Source organism: Palaemon carinicauda, chromosome 2 (assembly GCF_036898095.1).
Source record: "Palaemon carinicauda isolate YSFRI2023 chromosome 2, ASM3689809v2, whole genome shotgun sequence".
Lineage (NCBI taxonomy): Eukaryota > Metazoa > Arthropoda > Malacostraca > Decapoda > Palaemonidae > Palaemon > Palaemon carinicauda.
Window position 1 is genome coordinate 34,479,391 of NC_090726.1, and position 18,257 is coordinate 34,497,647.

General features: G+C 32.7%; 1 protein-coding gene across 1 annotated transcript in view; it reads right to left on the bottom strand.

The window, feature by feature from the left end:
- The window catches only part of LOC137623755 (integrin alpha-8-like), a 69,606-nt gene extending 60,725 nt beyond the window's left edge, over positions 1–8,881 (bottom strand). Inside the window, exon 1 of the mRNA XM_068354584.1 lies at positions 8,809–8,881. The gene's annotated coding sequence lies outside the window, so the exon portion shown is untranslated. The remainder of the gene's footprint in view (positions 1–8,808) is intronic.
- Positions 8,882–18,257: the final 9,376 nt, after the last annotated feature.

Below are 18,257 nucleotides of genomic sequence, written 5' to 3' on the forward strand. Positions count from 1 at the left end.
TACAAAAAAGAAAATGTCGTTACTATGTACTAACACACGGTTGGTACATGGCTCCCCCCCTAAAAATAACATACTGTACATTTCTTCGTGGCACCCCCGAGTCTGGAGGGGTAGTAGCAAAACTGTGGCCGATGGGCGGCAGTAAGTGGCTCTAGAAGTCGTTGGTTGAGGCGCGAGCGAGTGGTGGGTCATGGGTGGTTATGTCGCCGCTCCGTCTCGTCACGGGGTAGGCGTGTGTGTCCTACGGCATTCACGTCAGCTTCGGTTGACGTTGAATAGGTGTCCTCTTCGTCAGGAGTGGAGGCGTTGATGGAGGTCTTGAAGGTCGTGAAATTGCTGTCCATAAGGGTGTCGGCTTTGGTAATCAAGTCCTTTATGGGTAAACTATTGACATCGGGTATGGGAGCGCGTACAGGTTCGGGTAAACGGCGTACCCAAAGGGCACGGAGTAGAGCCGCCTGCGGCAGGTTGCAGGCGAGCGATACTGGTCATTTCCCTGAGGGCGAGCGAAGCCCTATGGTCCCCCAACGGTTGTTGAGAGAGCTGAAAAAGCTTTGCTATACGGGCGGCTGGCGACAGCGAGTACTGCTGCAGAAGGTATGTTTTGAGGGTGTCGTACTAACAGTGAGGTGGTGGGAGGCGGTAGGAGCAAGTCACTCCGGGGTCACCAATGTGACGAGCCAAGAGTAGGTTGTGACTCAAAAGCGGGTTGAAAGCAACCGAGTGAGTTTATTACAGAACATCCAAATTATATATACATCAAGTACAGGGAAAAAGATTACAAAATATACAACAGGCTATTTCATGTTCAACCGGCAACCGGTTCTGTTAACAATTACAATAAGAAAAACAGACAGGTTGAAACAGGTCGCTGTCAGTGCGAGGGGAGAGCGAAGATACAAAGGATAATATATATAAAAAAGAAAAATGTTGTTACTATGTACGAACGTGTGACACACAGTTGGTACAATTTGTTGGTTTTGGTTGCTGTCAAATCTCTATAACTACCATAATTACTTAAGCCTTTGGATAACTGTAGAAAATCGTCTGAAAGCAATCATTTGTTTCGTATTTTTTTACGACTTATAGAAAGATACTTCCGCCGAAGTTATGGGGTCTTTTGACTGGCAAAACAATACTACATTGGATCCTCTCTGGTGACGGGTCATTTTTCTTTTGCGTACACACACACACACACTGAAAAGTCTGGCTTATTCTTTATATAATTTCCTCTGTCCTCATACACCTGTCAACACTGAGATTACCAAACAATTCTTCTTCACCCAAGGGGTTACTGCACTGTAATTGTTCAGTGGCCACTTTCCCCTTGGTAAGTGTAGAAGAGACTTCTTTAGCTATGGTAAGCAGCTCTTCTAGGAGGACACTCCAAAATCAAACCATTGTTCTCTAGTCTTGGTTAGTGCCATAGCCTGTGTACCAAGGTCTTGTACTATCATGGGTTAGAGTTCTCTTGCTTGAGGGTACACTTGGGCACACTATTTCGCTTCCTCTTGTTTTGTTAAAGCTTTCATAGTTTATATAGGAGATATTAATTTAATATTCTTCGTGAAATATTTTATTTTTCCGTTTTTTTATTCACTGGGCTTTTTTCCCTGTTGGAGCCCCTGGGCATATAGTATTCTGCATTTTTAACTAGGGTTGTAGCTTAGCAATTAATGATAACGATATGTAAGCGATATATAGAAATTGGTCAACTCTTCTTTTGTTCTTCAAGTTATATATAACCAGAGGTGTTACAGGCCTTGTGAATTTCACAGATGATTTATTGGTGTGTTTTGATTCACTTGTGCAGAATAATTCTTACAGATCTTATAGTTCTTCTCTGACCGTTGTTCCTAATAACGAGAAATATTTTTAATGTCAGTTGGTTGTTGGAGAATGCCCTGCTACATTAATTGGTACGGGATGGCGGTTGGTGTGGGTGGTTAGATATGCAAAGTAAAAATAAGGTAAATGAGATGCAATGCATAATCTATAATTTGTAAAAGGAATTCATAATATCATAAAGACTTGAAGGAGGAAATATATTGCAGAGACTTTTGAATAATAGGGAAAAGCAAGGCCAAAGGATACAAAGTCTACTCAGTTAGGTAGAGTTACCTAAGCGGTGACGTATCTAGCAGGTAACTGCTTCAGATCCCTGGTGAGAAACCATTTCAGTGCTTACCGGACTGTCACCAATTAAATAATAAAGTAAACGCATCCATTTTTAAGGCACTCTTATCAACTAAGGTAGCCTTGAGAATTTGCGAATAATTACTGAGTATATACAGTATAACTGCATATTGTCATATGTCTAGTGCAAATATATTTGCAAGGAAATTAAGAAGGAAACGGGTGTAATTCTGTATAGTTTCCCCCTCCCCCCCAAAAAAAAACGAAGAATTACGAAATAAGTGGGCAAAGTTATGTACAGCTGAACAAATAAGGTTTATAGCACTCATTTTGGACCAGAGACATATGAAAAAAATTTGTACCACGAGCTGTTAGAAATACCTCCAACTTTCAAAACGAAAAAGAGCCAAGACTAAAGCAATACATTATTATTATTATTATTATTATTATTATTATTATTATTATTATTATTATTATTTTTATTATTATTATTAGCCAAGCTACAACCCTTGTAGGAAAAGCTGAATGCTACTGTACAAGGCCATAAGCTCCAATAGTAAGGAAAGGAAACAGCAAATAAACTATATATAAGTAATGACTGAAAATTTTTGGATATTTTGAGATTAGTAACAATAATACTATGGTATAGATCTTTCACATATAAACTTATATCATCCTGCTCAACAGGTAGATACAAATATGTAAAAGACATAAGAAAAAAAACTGATAGTGAAAGAGGAAAAAGCGTCACGCCTTCTTTATAACAAAGAAACTATAAATTTTATCGGCTGAAAATACTTTAATAGGTAATGCTTATACAGTCTTTAAGACCCCACCCATAGGAGAACATTGTGTCACTTTACATTAATGATTAACATAATTGAATGTGCAAGAAACTTTCTCCATTCAAAAGGACATTGCTGAACTATGTGGCACTTATACTGTAAAACAATCAGAAATATTGCACTGATGGTTACTAAAAGCTTTAATATGTTGCTCAAATATAATTCGCTTAGTATTTTAAGGATTATTTTGTAATCAGAAAGGGTTCTTCTTTTAACATACAGTACAATCCAGATATTTTATCATGTGTATTGTCACAGCAGTGTATCTTTTTTTTTCTTGTTTACTTAATATTTCCGTATATAAAAAAAATCAGACGTAGTGATTAAATAACTGAATGAAGTTTTTCTTTTTTAAATTTAATTTGTGGCATGCAGTTTAGCAAACAGACTGCGAAAAAAATATCGAAAACACTTGACAATTGAAACCTAGAATTAAACGTGACTATTTATAGGGAATATACACCAACAGTTAAATGGACACAGTACAATTTTAATAGATTTACTTGGTCCTATTTAGCATAAGATTCTTCTCTTCATTAACAAAATAGTGGTTTAATATACGCGTAAATCGTATTGTTGAATGTATTTTAGTCTGACAGGAAGACCGCAGTTAAACAAAAATATCTGGAGTGAGATCATTTTTTTTTTTCGGAGTGGAACCGACCTCAATGACAACTGCTATATGTGAAAAAAAAAAAATAGTTTTCTTTTGTCTAGGAAAACATTGGTATTCAAACGAAAGGTCACAACAGTTTTATGGAAGGCCCTCTTCTTTCCTGCTACCTCTGTATGTAAAGTTCTTTTCGATAAGAGTCCTTTATAAAATGATTGAATATAGGTGAGCAAGGAAGAATGCACGTATTTTAGATTGTTTATGCTATATATATATATATATATATATATATATATATATATATATACATATGTTTATATATGTGTGTATATACATATGTATATACACAAATGCACACACACAGACACACACACACACACACACACACACATATATATATATATATATATATATATATATATATATATATATATAACACCTATCAGAGCCCAGTTAATATATATCTATATCTATATATATGTATATATACATATAATATATAATATATAACTGACAGTTAGCCACCGCCGATTCGCCTCTGACGCCATTTCACCACCGCCGATTCGCCACCGGCGAAAGGATATATAAGCATATGGGCCAATCTTTTTTTTTTTCTTTCTTTTTTTTTGCCGGATAACTCTGAAAATTTAATCATTTGATAATTTTATAGTTTTACAAGGTCCTTTGCTTAGATTCTTTACAAGCATAACAAGTCTCTTTACTTTTTTATTTAAAAAAAGAGTAAACATTTTCTTAATATTTTTATCAGTCTTCCTCAAGCCCTAAAAATGGAAACAGATATTCTTTCCAAACCCGGAAAAGAGAAATTTCACCACGATGGTTTTATTTACGTTTTTGATAAATCATCCAAGAGTGATACAAGCATTAAATTTTGGCGCTGCGAACAAAGAGGAAGATGCAATGGACGGATCCACACCAAGAATAGCAATGTGATAAAGAAAATAAATGAACACACTCATCCGGCCTCTGCAGCAAGTGTACAAGTTGTTAAGATAAAAGTCAATTTAAAACGCTGTGCAGAAGAATCACAAGTACCACCTAGTGTTCTTATAAATGAGTGTATATCTGGTATGCCTTTATCAGTGCAAGCAACATTACCAACGTTGGACAGCATGAAGAAAATAATTCGTCGAGAAAGAAATGATATTAGCTTACCGCCAGCAAACCCTTCCGATCTTCTGCAGTTGACCTTGACATCTACACAGAAGCACTTTCTGACTTTTTGCCTGAGGAATTCATGCCAATATTAGATTATATAATTATATTGGTATCTACAATAGGCGCAGCAGACGTCGAAGGCACCCTTGTATCCCCATTTTATGTGGTCGCAATATGAAACTACTTTAAATGATGAAGATCGAACAAATAACCACGCTGAAGCTGCTCATCGCAGAATTGCTTTTGAACTTGGAGCTAACCATCCAACCATATGGAAATTTATAGAAACTCTAATGAAATTACAAAAAGGGAAGAGATTTATATATGGAACAACTGATAGCAGGACGCATACCACCATTAAAGCTGAAAAAATATAGAAGCGCTGATGAAAGAATAAAGAAAATTGTTCTCGAGTACAACAATGAAAGAGACGCATTGGAATATTTCAAAGGAATAGCCCATAACTATCAAATGAACTAAAGTTTCTATTTTTTTAGGTGCAAACCAATATAATTTTTTTACTTGTTCGTAAACAATAAAATGTTTGAATTTTAACTTTTTTTACATAATAAAATGTTTATTTTTTACATTTCTTTTATTTACACTTTGCAGTAGAATAGTTAAAACTTCCAAATCAAAGAGAATTGCCGAGGGGAAACAAAATAAACAGCTGGAGTTATGTTTCCGGTGGCCAAATGTCCCGGTGGCGAAATGGTCCAAGTGGCGAAAAGCTGGTGGCGAACTGGCGGTGGCTAATGGTCGTCGGCGAATCGTCACCAACCCGTATATATATATATATATATATATATATATATATATATATATATATATATATATATATATATATATATATATAGACAGATATATACTAACTGGGCTCTACCAGGTACTAGAAAAGTTGGAAGACCCAGGCCTACATGGCTGAGGATTATGAAGCGTGAAGTAGGAGATGATGAATGGAGAAGTATTTATTTAAAAGCTCAAGGTAGAGACGACTGGCGTAATCTAGCCGTGGCCCTTTGAGACAATAGACGTAGGAGATGATGATGGTATATTTGTATACAGTATGTATATATGCACAATATATATATTTATATATATATATATATATACATATATATATACATATATATATGTATATATATATATAATATATATATATATATATATATATATATATATATATCAATATATTGAGAGATTTAGGTATATATGTGAATAAATATATAGATATATACAGTATATATATATATATATATATATATATATATATATATATATATGTATGTATATATATGCATATATATACGGTATATTGATAGATTTATATAAATATCGATAAATATTTATATATATATATATATATATATATCTTTTTCTATTCATTAAAAACTAAAGTGCTTGTGACAACTGTTTCAACTAACAGCTAATGGTTATTATCAGGGCTTATTTATATAGAAATCATTTTCCTTATATAGTAGTGGTGTATAATACAAAAGAAATCCAGATACATCAAAATACCTAAAAAAAAAAAAATAACCTTTGAAAATGTTCTTTATTAAAAACTCATGAAAATCCTAATTGAAGGGGTCTTGATGAGGAAGGAAGTGGCATGTTATGATTGTTAATGATACCAAAAACGCCAATATTCTAAGAGAAATTGGATATTATGGGCTCAATGCTGATGTAGTTTTTATAGACAAAACAAACGCCCAACAAAGGGGCTAGAGCGCATGATTCACTCAACGCGAATACATGGGCTGGTTTGCAAGGAACCGGACGCCAAGCAGTGGAAGAATAACGTCAACATTACGTTAGAAGAGGGGGGCCAATAAAACAGGAACAGTCACGAGAAGTGACATCATATTGCCACACCTTAGACTGGGTATTTAAACCTCTGCAAGGTAGCAAGAGATCTCTTCTATTACTAGCAAACACAGTGAAAGGTTCCCACTTCTTCCCCATCTTGGGGCGTGGCCCCCACACCAAGTGCCGACGTGACAGGTGCTTAATTAACTTCAAGAAACATGGTGCAGTTGGCACCAGAAGAAGAAGGAAAGAAGTCCAGTTGGAGTTGCAGTTTTGCTTTCCAACCCGAGAGGTGGATAAATAACTTAACTCCTGCCCGAGACGAGGTAGGAAGAATATTTCAGTGTCCATGGGAGGAAACCTGTCTTAGACCGAGTTCCCTTCCTGCTTAAATAGAAGACTCGTGGATTCCGCAACCTACTGCAAATTATGAAGTGCCAGTCCATGGCTGCAGCCCTCCAATCTTCAAGCAACATGAATTCTAATTTTGTGTGATCTTTTAACTGTAGATGTAATTGTAAAGTCGATGTTCACCAAAGTTCACTTAGTAAAAGAACGAAATAGAACGACCTTTTACCTGCACCCCTTCTTCTCTGGGTCTTAGATATAAAAGTAAATTAAGGCACTGATAGGATTAATGACAGGAACTACTCAACGAAACTTATAAAAACAGCTAATCAATGTGAAATTCTCCTCTGACATCACACCACTCTGTCACTTACTTGAATTCCTGTGGAATTCAACATCTCAACAATTCATTTCCTTGTTTCTCCAAGAATGGTTCATTTACTTGATTATTATCATCAAAAGAAAAGGCATAATTTTTCATAATATATTTTTGTTCTTTTAAAGTAACCTTATTAGTAACCTGGTAGGTTTAGTGATTGGGAAATAGGTATCACCAGACCAAGAATCGATTTTAGGCCTTCCTGTAATGTTGTCTACTGTAATGGACATCAACTGGTATAAAAAAAAAACCGTCCAAAAAAATCTCCAAGTATTTTGTGTTTGAAAGCTTCTCTCTCTCTCTCTCTCTCTCTCTCTCTCTCTCTCTCTCTCTCTCTCTCTCTCTCTCTCTCTCTCTCATAGTAATCAAGCAACATGTATATCATCTGTTACAATTAAGGACAGTGCAATTTCTCCAAGGAATTGCAACAAAATACCTTTGATTATTTTGTTATTTCATCGTTGTAGTTTCATCTGAAAACTTCTTTGGTCCTATTTCATTCTATTTATATATCTGTATCGCTACCATACCTTCTTTCCACTTCCGTTCCTCCATCTTGCTGTCCAGCCTATTAATCTACCCCTCATACTACAAATGGGGGTTTTTGGACTACTTCATATGTGTGCTGAATGTCTGACCATTCCCCAATGGCATTTTTCTGATCCAAATTCATTCATTCAACCGTCTATCTTTCTGGATATCTATATAGTTGACGGGACCATCTGTGTCCTTGTCTTCATTTGCAAAATAGGGTCCATGTTATAATTGGGTAGCAGTGAAAAGGAAAACAAATCATCCGAATAGGATTAGATTGTGAGGTGCAGTTTTAAAACTTCAGACTAAACCAACCTATTCCCTTTTTATCAATATACTGAGTTGTTCATTTATTAGTGTCGGCATGTGACCACTGCTTCATTATTCACTTTTTGTTGTCTATTTTGCATTTCCTTACTTTTAGTATGATTTTTAACTATTGAGTTTCATATATAAAGAAAAAGAGTTTGTTGGGTTGACTAATTATTATGGTACTCATGCCAACAATCATGTTCCTTGAACGCTACTATCACACCATCTTTCACAAATATTTGAGAACATTTTTTTGTGGAATGAATATATATATATATATACATTATATATATATATATACATATATATATATATATATATATATATATATATATATATATATATATATATATATATATATATATACATATATATATATGTATATATATTTATATATATATACATACATACATATATATATATATATATATATATGTATGTATATATATTTATATATATATATATATATATATATATACTGTATATCTATATGTGTGTGTATGTATATTTTGATCCACTATTATTGTAGTGATATAATATATTTTCCTCTCTTTGCAAAGAAGTTACCTTATAATTAGTAACCATTACTAAAGCCTGAGGTGAGGATTATAAGCAGAACTCTCCTAATTATTCAACGTTACTACATCACTCACTTTCACTACGAATCCCACAGTTGGACTTCCATCGCTCACTGCTCGAATGTCACTGACATAACATCCTGTAAAACTTGTCTTTCTTCTTTTTTTTTCGCCTTATTCTTTGGCATACATAGTATCTTGATTTTAATAGTTCAAATGTTCGTTTGTATTTACACACGTATGATATCATAGTTTTGGTCCTTGAAGCGGTGTGGAAAGCGCGAATGTCTGTAGCAGCTTAGTTTCTTTGCATCCTCAGGCTCAAGGGCAACTTGAAACATTACATGTCTTTAGCAATATATATATATATATATATATATATATATATATATATGTATATATATATATATATATATATATATATATATATATATATATATATATATATATATATATACATACATACATACACACAATATGTATGTATGTATGCATGTATAAAATGTATACATACATATATTTATTTATATACAGACGCTTATATGTATATGTAGTTATACTTCTGCAGTAATGTAAGCCCTTCGAAGACAAGGAATAGATGAAGCTTATGATAGAACACTTGAAGATATCTCTATGGGAAGTATAGCAAGCCTAAAACTACATAAATATAGCGAAAAAAATCTGATTGAGAAAGGAGTCAGACATGAAGGTTCCATCTCTCCTAGATGCTTCACAGCATATCTAGACGAAGGTTAAAAAATGCAGGAATTAATATTAGTGGGGAATACCTGAGCAACTTAAGATTTGCTGATGATGTAGTTTTGTTTAGTGAAGCATCGGAGGAATTGCAAAAGATGATATATTTGAATAAAGGAAGCAGAAATGTTGGCATGAAGACGGATATGAGTAAAAGTACGATAATGTTCAATGAAAATGCAGAGACAACAAATTAAGGTTATGGATGAACCTCTAGATTTTGTTAATGAATATACGTCCTTGGGACCGAGAGTAATTGTTTGCCCAGTACTTGAGTTCAAAATTAAAAGGATAATCATAGGATGGAGAGCTTTTGGTAAACAAAATGAGATTATAAAAAAGTAAAATGCCACCTTCTATAAAATGAAAAGTATTCAATCAGATGGTCCTATCAGTATTAGCTTATGCATTAGAAACACGGAGCCTTACTAAAGCCTTAGAACATAAGCTAGTTACAACTCGAAGAGCTATGGAAAGAATAATGACGAGGGTAACACTAAAAGGCAGAAAAAGAGCAACATGGAAACGAGAGCAAACTGAAGTAGAGAATATTCTAACCCTGTAAGGAAAACGAATGGACATCGGCAGGTCATATAATAGATGGACATTAAGAATAACAGAATGGGTCCCTAAAGATTGCAAAAGAATCAATGGAAGGAAGAGCAGATGATTAATTGGCGAACCAAAAACACTTGAAGGTATAAACTGCGTTAGAAGACCAAAAACCGATGTGAGTGGAAGGACATATCTGAGGCCTTCGTCCTGCAGTGGACTAGGTACGGCTGATAATACGTTGAAGATGACATACATATGTGTGCGTGTGTGTTAGTTTCTAAACATACATATAAATCTGATATATATATTCACTTATGTAGCAGCGAAATATATATATAAAGGTATATGTATATATACACACACTATATATATGTATATATATATATATATATATATATATATATGTGTATGTATATTGTATATATAAATAAATATATATGTATATATACATATATTTATGTATATATATATATATATATATATATATATATATATATATATATATATATATATATCCTGTTGATACATAAGTAAGCGTATTTTGGAATAATGTGTCTAATTAACAACTAACACGTACAATTATATGTATGTATACATATATGCGTTCATTTATATAGATTTACATGCATATTTATGTATATTTACTATACATACATATATATTATATATTCGTGGATTAGTAAACTTTTGCATGCTCATATAAAAATGTACTGTTGATCGAAGGAAATAACACACGCAGCATTGTTTGTATAATGTGACTTCATCCTTCGTTGTTGGCGATAAGCGTTTCCCGTGGTCTTTGTGAAATAACATCCTTTTGGCAGCTACAGATGTCGCCTAATGCTAGCCTTAACAAAGCTATGGTCACTTGGGATTGGCACCGAATGAGAACAAAGAAAGAATTCGACGTGTTTATGAATCTGGAACAAAATTTCTAATATATCGGTCGCCTGACTCATGGCTGTTCTTATATAGAGGTTCTCAGCCGAATACGCTATCACTTTATAAATTTGAATTTGAATACGATTAAGATGCATACTGCTAGGAAGTACTGTTGTGAATAAAAATAATTTCAAGGATATGCTTTTACCAGTATTAAACACACACTTTTATATACAGTATGTAAGTTTATATATGTATGTGTGTGTATGTATATATATATTATATATATATATATATATATATGTATATATATATATATATATATATATATATATATCATCTACAAACTCTTGTCTGGTCGTTCAGTTAGTATTTTTAAATTAATTTATTTATATGTGTAATATGCCCTTTGCGTTGATAGATGTGGAAAGAGATGGGTATGACGATGTAATACAACTAGAAATGTTTCAAAATTCAAAATTGAAAATTCAGTGCTCTTTAAGGATGACAATTCGATTCATATATTTTCTTCGGATCCTAAATTTACTTTACCTTTTATTCCCATAGGCGTAGAAGATAGTAGATGAGAGAGAGAGAGAGAGAGAGAGAGAGAGAGAGAGAGAGAGAGAGAGAGAGAGAGAGAGAGAGAGAGAGAGAGATCAATTAATTTTTATTTTCAAATTAATTGGACATACTCTTTCTAGATCTTTAGGTATGTACCTAATGGAGGGCTACTGAATGTAACCCAGAAATACCAGAAGCCGTATGAATATGAGCCTCTTCACTATGAATGATGAAGATGTTGGGAGACAACTTCAACTGCGTATTTTTAGAAACGATAGTGTAATATCTTTAGGCGATCATTCTCAATAAAGAAAACAAATAAACGAACATACGAACGTATATACACATATACATTTGTATAGTGTGTATGCGGGTATGTATATATATATATATATATATATATATATATATATATATATATATATATATATATATATATATATTCATATATATATATATATATATATATGTATATGTATATATATGTGTGTGTGTGTGTATGGTTACTATATTTCAGTGGTAATCATCCTCACCGATGAGAGACCTGAAATTGTTAATTTTTTGTTTTTAAATAAGTCGTGAAATGTATACTTGGCAATTAATAGACTAATGTGGGTCCTATATATATTCGAAGGAAAGCGTGGAACTAACAACCGTGTCCTGATTTGAAAATGCTTTTAGTAATGCCTGTTGAGGATGTATGGAGGTTATTTAAATCTTGGAAAAACTTGATGAGTCAAAGGTTGGTGAAGTTAGAAATAGCTCTAATTCTGTGGATATACTGTAGGGTGGTTGGTTAATCGGGGTATTAAAGTGGAAAGATTATGGAGTTGAATAGAAAAGAAAGAAAAGCCAAAGAAATGGTGATAGTGGAGGAGCTTGGTTTGCTTAGAGAATATATATATATATATATATATATATATATATATATATATATATATATAATATATATATATATATATATATATATACACACACACACATACACATCATCATCATCATCATTCGTAACTAGTCCACTGCAAGACGAGGCGTTAGACATGTCCTTCCATTCCCATCTGTTAATGGTCTTTCTCTGCCAGTCTATACCCGCAATTTTTTTCAAGCTCATCAACCCATCGGCTCCTCTTCCTTCCCCTGTTTCTTTTGCAATATCTGTTGATATCCACCTATCATCTATCATTTTCTTTATAAATCCTGCCTAAGAAATATATATATATATATATATATATATATATATATATATATATATATATATATATATATATATATACATACACACATACGTACGTACACTAGGCGTAGTTGAAAAGAGAAGATGGATTTTAGAAGGGTAGTCTGTTGATATTATTATTATTATTATTATTATTATTATTATTATTATTATTATTATTATTATTATTATTATTATGCGAAATGTACAACTGGGTAAATAGAAGACAAAAGAGAAACATAGCCATCAACAAATACATATGCAAAAGAAGTTGAAGATAGAATTAAAAATGTAACTATATTAACACGTAAACCTTAATTGTTCTCACACAAAAAAAAAGATAGCTTTACTGTATTTTACGGCGATGTAATAATGCTGACGTTATCTTCTCACTTGCTTTCGTTTCCTGGACACCTGGGTTCTTCATTAAAAATATTGCCATATTGTTTTGAAGGCTTTTTAACAATTTTTTACATCCCAGTAATGGTTTGCAACACCGAAGCATAACTTTTTACCATAACCTCTCTCTCCTCATTGAGTATTTCTTTTGTCATCTTCTCTAAATGATAAAGATCAAGTGTCTAACTAACTAAATATATATATATATATATATATATATATATATATATATATACTCTGTATATACTGTATATACTGTACATATATACACATATATATATATATATATATATATATATATGTATGTATATATCTTTCCTATCACCCTCTTGGGCTAGAGGAAAGTAGTTGTACCCTAGTGCAGGTGGTACCCATAGAGGTACACTTGGACATCACACACCCCCACAAATTATAGTTAGGAAAGGGAGAGGGGGGAGGTATGAAGGGTTGAATCTGTGTATGTGTGCTATCTATCTAAATATAAAGACGTCATATTTTACCGCTTGGGTGGGCTAGCATGACAATAAAGAGGATGTTTCGCTTCGTTATGAAAATCAATATCCCCAATAATCGATTATTTATATAAATATTTTTGCATCGATTGATTCAAACATTGATTTAGGAGCTGAGGAAATACGAGGATTCCTGTAAGAAATACACGGACGCATCTAAGGCAATTGTCATCATTGAAAATTGCACCAGAGAGATGTCCCAAATGCATATATGGGTTACGTACATACAATATCTATCCATCTATCTATCTATCTATCTATCTATCTATCTATATATATATATATATATATATATATATATATATATATATATATATATATATATATATATGTATATATATATGTATGTGTGTGTGTTTGCAAAGACTTGTCGATTTTTTTTTAGATTGAATCTTTTTATCGGCTTCCGGAAATTAGTTCGTATAGTATCGTAGGTTTGGCTAACATTTAGTGGTTTTCGTGTTTATTGAGTATTTTCATAAGCCAATTATTATAGAAAGATTAGATACATAAAGTGAGGGATTGATTGTATCTCTGTCTATGTGCATGTATGTGAAGGTTGCATGAAAGTAATTTGGGATCAAGCTAAGCGCGATGATTGACGGCATTTCGTTCTGATACATCCGTTTCGTAATAGAATAAATTGGACTGGTATGTGCGCAGAAAATGTATGTGGCAATTTCACAATATTTAATGTAGAACATAAAAGAAAGTAGAAATGTAACATTTCAATTTTTAATTTTACGTAAATTATTTTAGCAAAATATTTTGCCTAGAATAGAGTAGTTAACACATTTTATTTATCAGTCCCATTGATCGGTAATCTCTCTCTCTCTCTCTCTCTCTCTCTCTCTCTCTCTCTCTCTCTCTCTCTCTCTAGGGAGAGAGAGAGTCCATTTAGCTTTTAGCATACATTACTGTACTTTCCGGGACTTCCGTAATCATTATCCTCTTTCTATCCTTGCACCTTAAGTTACTCGGATATGTTATTTTTCTGACCATGTGGTTATTACCATTTCCTTTGTGCAAATGTTGGTGTTTCACTCTATTGTCATCATTCTTTTCATATAGCTTATATTTTTATTGTTGGGTCTAATTTTTTGTTTATGGCTGCCTATATAGTTTGATATTCATATGTAGTTAATTTATAAAAAATAATTCCATGTTTTTATTCGAACAGAGCTTCAAAGGTTATGTATTCTTGGCTATTATTTTATAGACTTACCATTGCTTTAATATATTGGATCCTGATATTATTTCATTATATGTCTTAAATTTTCAGTGTAAATGAATATTATAGAATCTAAGTATTACGTTACTTTTTTAAAGTTTAGAAATGGGAAATTGTCTTTTTCTAGGTGTGTTGAGAGTCTGGATAACGTTGTTCAGCAACATATTTATCATATTTAACTAGAAAATTGCCTTTGTATGGTATCCATACTCTAGACAAAGGTCCAACTAGTAATTTTTTTTTCCTGTGAGTTATGTATCATTATCAAATTTTCTCTGAATAGATTTAGAGATTGAAAAATTTTTAATGTCTATCTGTAGGGTTAATAGTTCCTTGAATTAAATAATGTCTTTTCTCGTTGTAGGTTTGATTTTAGATACTCATTATTATACACAGGATTTTTATTGGAGGATAACACTTTTTATACGAAGACGCATAATACTTATTAGTATGCAAGCATAGATTGTGAAAGAATGCCGGATGTACAGTAAGTTCAAATGTAAATGGTAAAATATTTCACGGAATGCCAAATGAGTTGATACCTGAAAAAGATGCAAAGTTGAAATTCCAAGATCATGTAGACTTTCATTTAGCAATAAAAAGAGTTATTGTATTTTAGTGTATAGATTACGTATATATATATATATATATATATATATATATATATATATATATATATATATATATATATATATATATGTGTGTGTGTGTGTGTGTTTGTGGAAATATACGCATATATGTACACATACAAACGCACACACCCATATATATATATATATATATACATACATATATATATATATATATATTTATATATATATATATATATATATATATATATATATATATATATATATACATATTTATATGTATATTTATTTGGTTTTTGGGGAGATATATCACCGAAATTCTTCCCTTAACTAAAGTTACTTAATACACCTACATAAAAAACTTATTAATAGATGTCGGACCCTCATAAACACATTTATCTTGCCCATACTATCTTGCCACACCAGACGTAGCTTTTTTACTACTCAGACTGTAGTCTACATTTAAAAGGTTTCACTATTTTTTTTTTTTTTATATATTTTATCCCATAAAGGAGAGTGAGCTAAACTATTCATTCATGTATTTACCACCTTTGGATTTCCATAGACAAGTAAACTCGTACCAATTCTTCTGACACAATCTCTACCACCTTTATTTCTTCACTTATTTTGTGACTCGCCTGATCTGTCATCTTGTGATAATCCTTCCCTATATGATAAAGAGCAAGTGTCTAGCCATAAAATATAGATATACTGTATTTCTTTCCTGTCACGCTGAGTATACCCTGCTGAGAGAAGGTACCCCGAGAGGTGCGTTCGTTAACTACAATCGCCCACAAGTTGCCAAACCAGCGAGTTGTAGTTAGGAGATAGAGAAAGGGTTGAATGTGTGTGTGTGCACATCTTTAGATAATTAGACGTCATTTTTTTCGTATATTGGTATGGTATAATACAAAGGCATGGGTACCCTTCATCTTGTTTTGTTAAAGTTTTTATATTTTAATATAAGAGATGTTTATTTTACTTGTTTTCTTTCCTAGGCTATTTTCCCTGTAGGAGCCCCTGGGCTTATAGCATCCTGTTTTCCTAACTAGGGTTGTAGCTCAACAAGTAATACAAATAATAATAATAATAATAATAATAGCGACCGTGCCCCATAAAACTTGCTGGGAAGTCTTTTAAGGCTATACTCTGCTGTGGCTAAACCCCCCCCCCCCCCCCCCAAGGAAAAGGTCTTATGGGTAATATATATATGTATATATATATATATATATATATATATATATATATATATATATATATATATATATATATATATATATATATATACACACACACACAATATCATTGTCATCATCATCAACCATTACTAGTCCACTGCAGAACAAAGGCTTGAGATATGCCCTCCGATTTCCGTTTTATTACTGCATTTTTTTTCTTTGTTCGTCAATTCATTTTCTTCTGTTCCTAACTCTGCTTCTTTTGCAGTCTCTAGGGACCCAATCTGTTATTCTTAATGTCCATCTATAGTCTGTCATTCTCATTATATGTCCTACCCATGTCCATTTCCTTGTCTTACATGGTGTTAGAATATTCTCTACTCTAGTTTGCTCTAGTGGCCATATATATATATATATATATATATATATATATATATATATATATATATATAATATATATATTATATATATATATATAATATAATATAATATATATATGTATATATGAATATATATATATATATATATATATCATCATCATCATCATTTACTCTAACACTTATTGACGCAAAGGGCCTCGGTTAGATTTCGCCAGTGTTCTTTATCTTGAAATTTCAAGCTAATACTTCTCAATTTATCATTACCTACTTCACGCTTCATAATCTTCAGGCATAGGCCTGGGTCTTCCAACTCTTCTAGTGCCTTTGAAGCCTATTTAATCTCTCTTGGGGGGGGGGGTTGCGAAAACATGCCCAAACCATCTCTATCAACCCTTCAACATGATCTCATCCACATATGGCACTCGAGTATTCTCACTTATAAATTCATTTCTAATCATGTCCTGCCCCTTTCCTCTTGGTAAGGGTAGAAGTGACTTTAGCTATGATAAGCAGCTCTTCTAGGAGTAGGACACTCCTAAATCAAACCATTGTTCTCTAGTCTTGAGTAGTGCCATAGCCTCTGTACCATGGTCTTCCAATGTCTTGGGTTAGAGTTCTCTTGCTTGAGGGTACACTCCTGCACACTATATCTTTTTTCTTCCTTGGGTTTTGTTAAAGTTTTTATAGTTTATACGGGAGATATACAGTATATTTTAATGTTGTTACTCTTCTTAAAATGTTTTATTTTTCCTTGTTTCCTTTCCTCACTGGGCTATTTTCCTTGTTGGAGCCCCTGGGCCTATGGCATTCTGCTTTTCCTATTGGGTTGTAGCTTAGCAGGTAATAATAATAATAATAATAATAATAATAATAATAATAATAATAATTTTCTTTTGAGGACTTTGTTCTCATATATACTAAATATGAGAGTGTATGCCTTAAAAATTAGGATGACAGATCAATAAAAACTCAGGCCTATTCTTACTAGAATTAAAGCTGTCAATCCCTTTGTATGGGTTTGGACATGAGTGTTTTATTCACCCGAATCCTAACCACACATGAATGCAAGAACGAAACAGCCCAAATCCTCCTTGGGAAAGGAGGAATATATTCGCTGATGGGATGATGCTCCCCTCCCAGACTTATTTTATAATATATTATATCGTGACGATGAATCTTCGTAATTAATTCCGTGTCACAGAAGACATGGCTCTGGTAAACCATTATGAGCTCCTGAGGTTGGTCTTACGGCACGCATAGACTG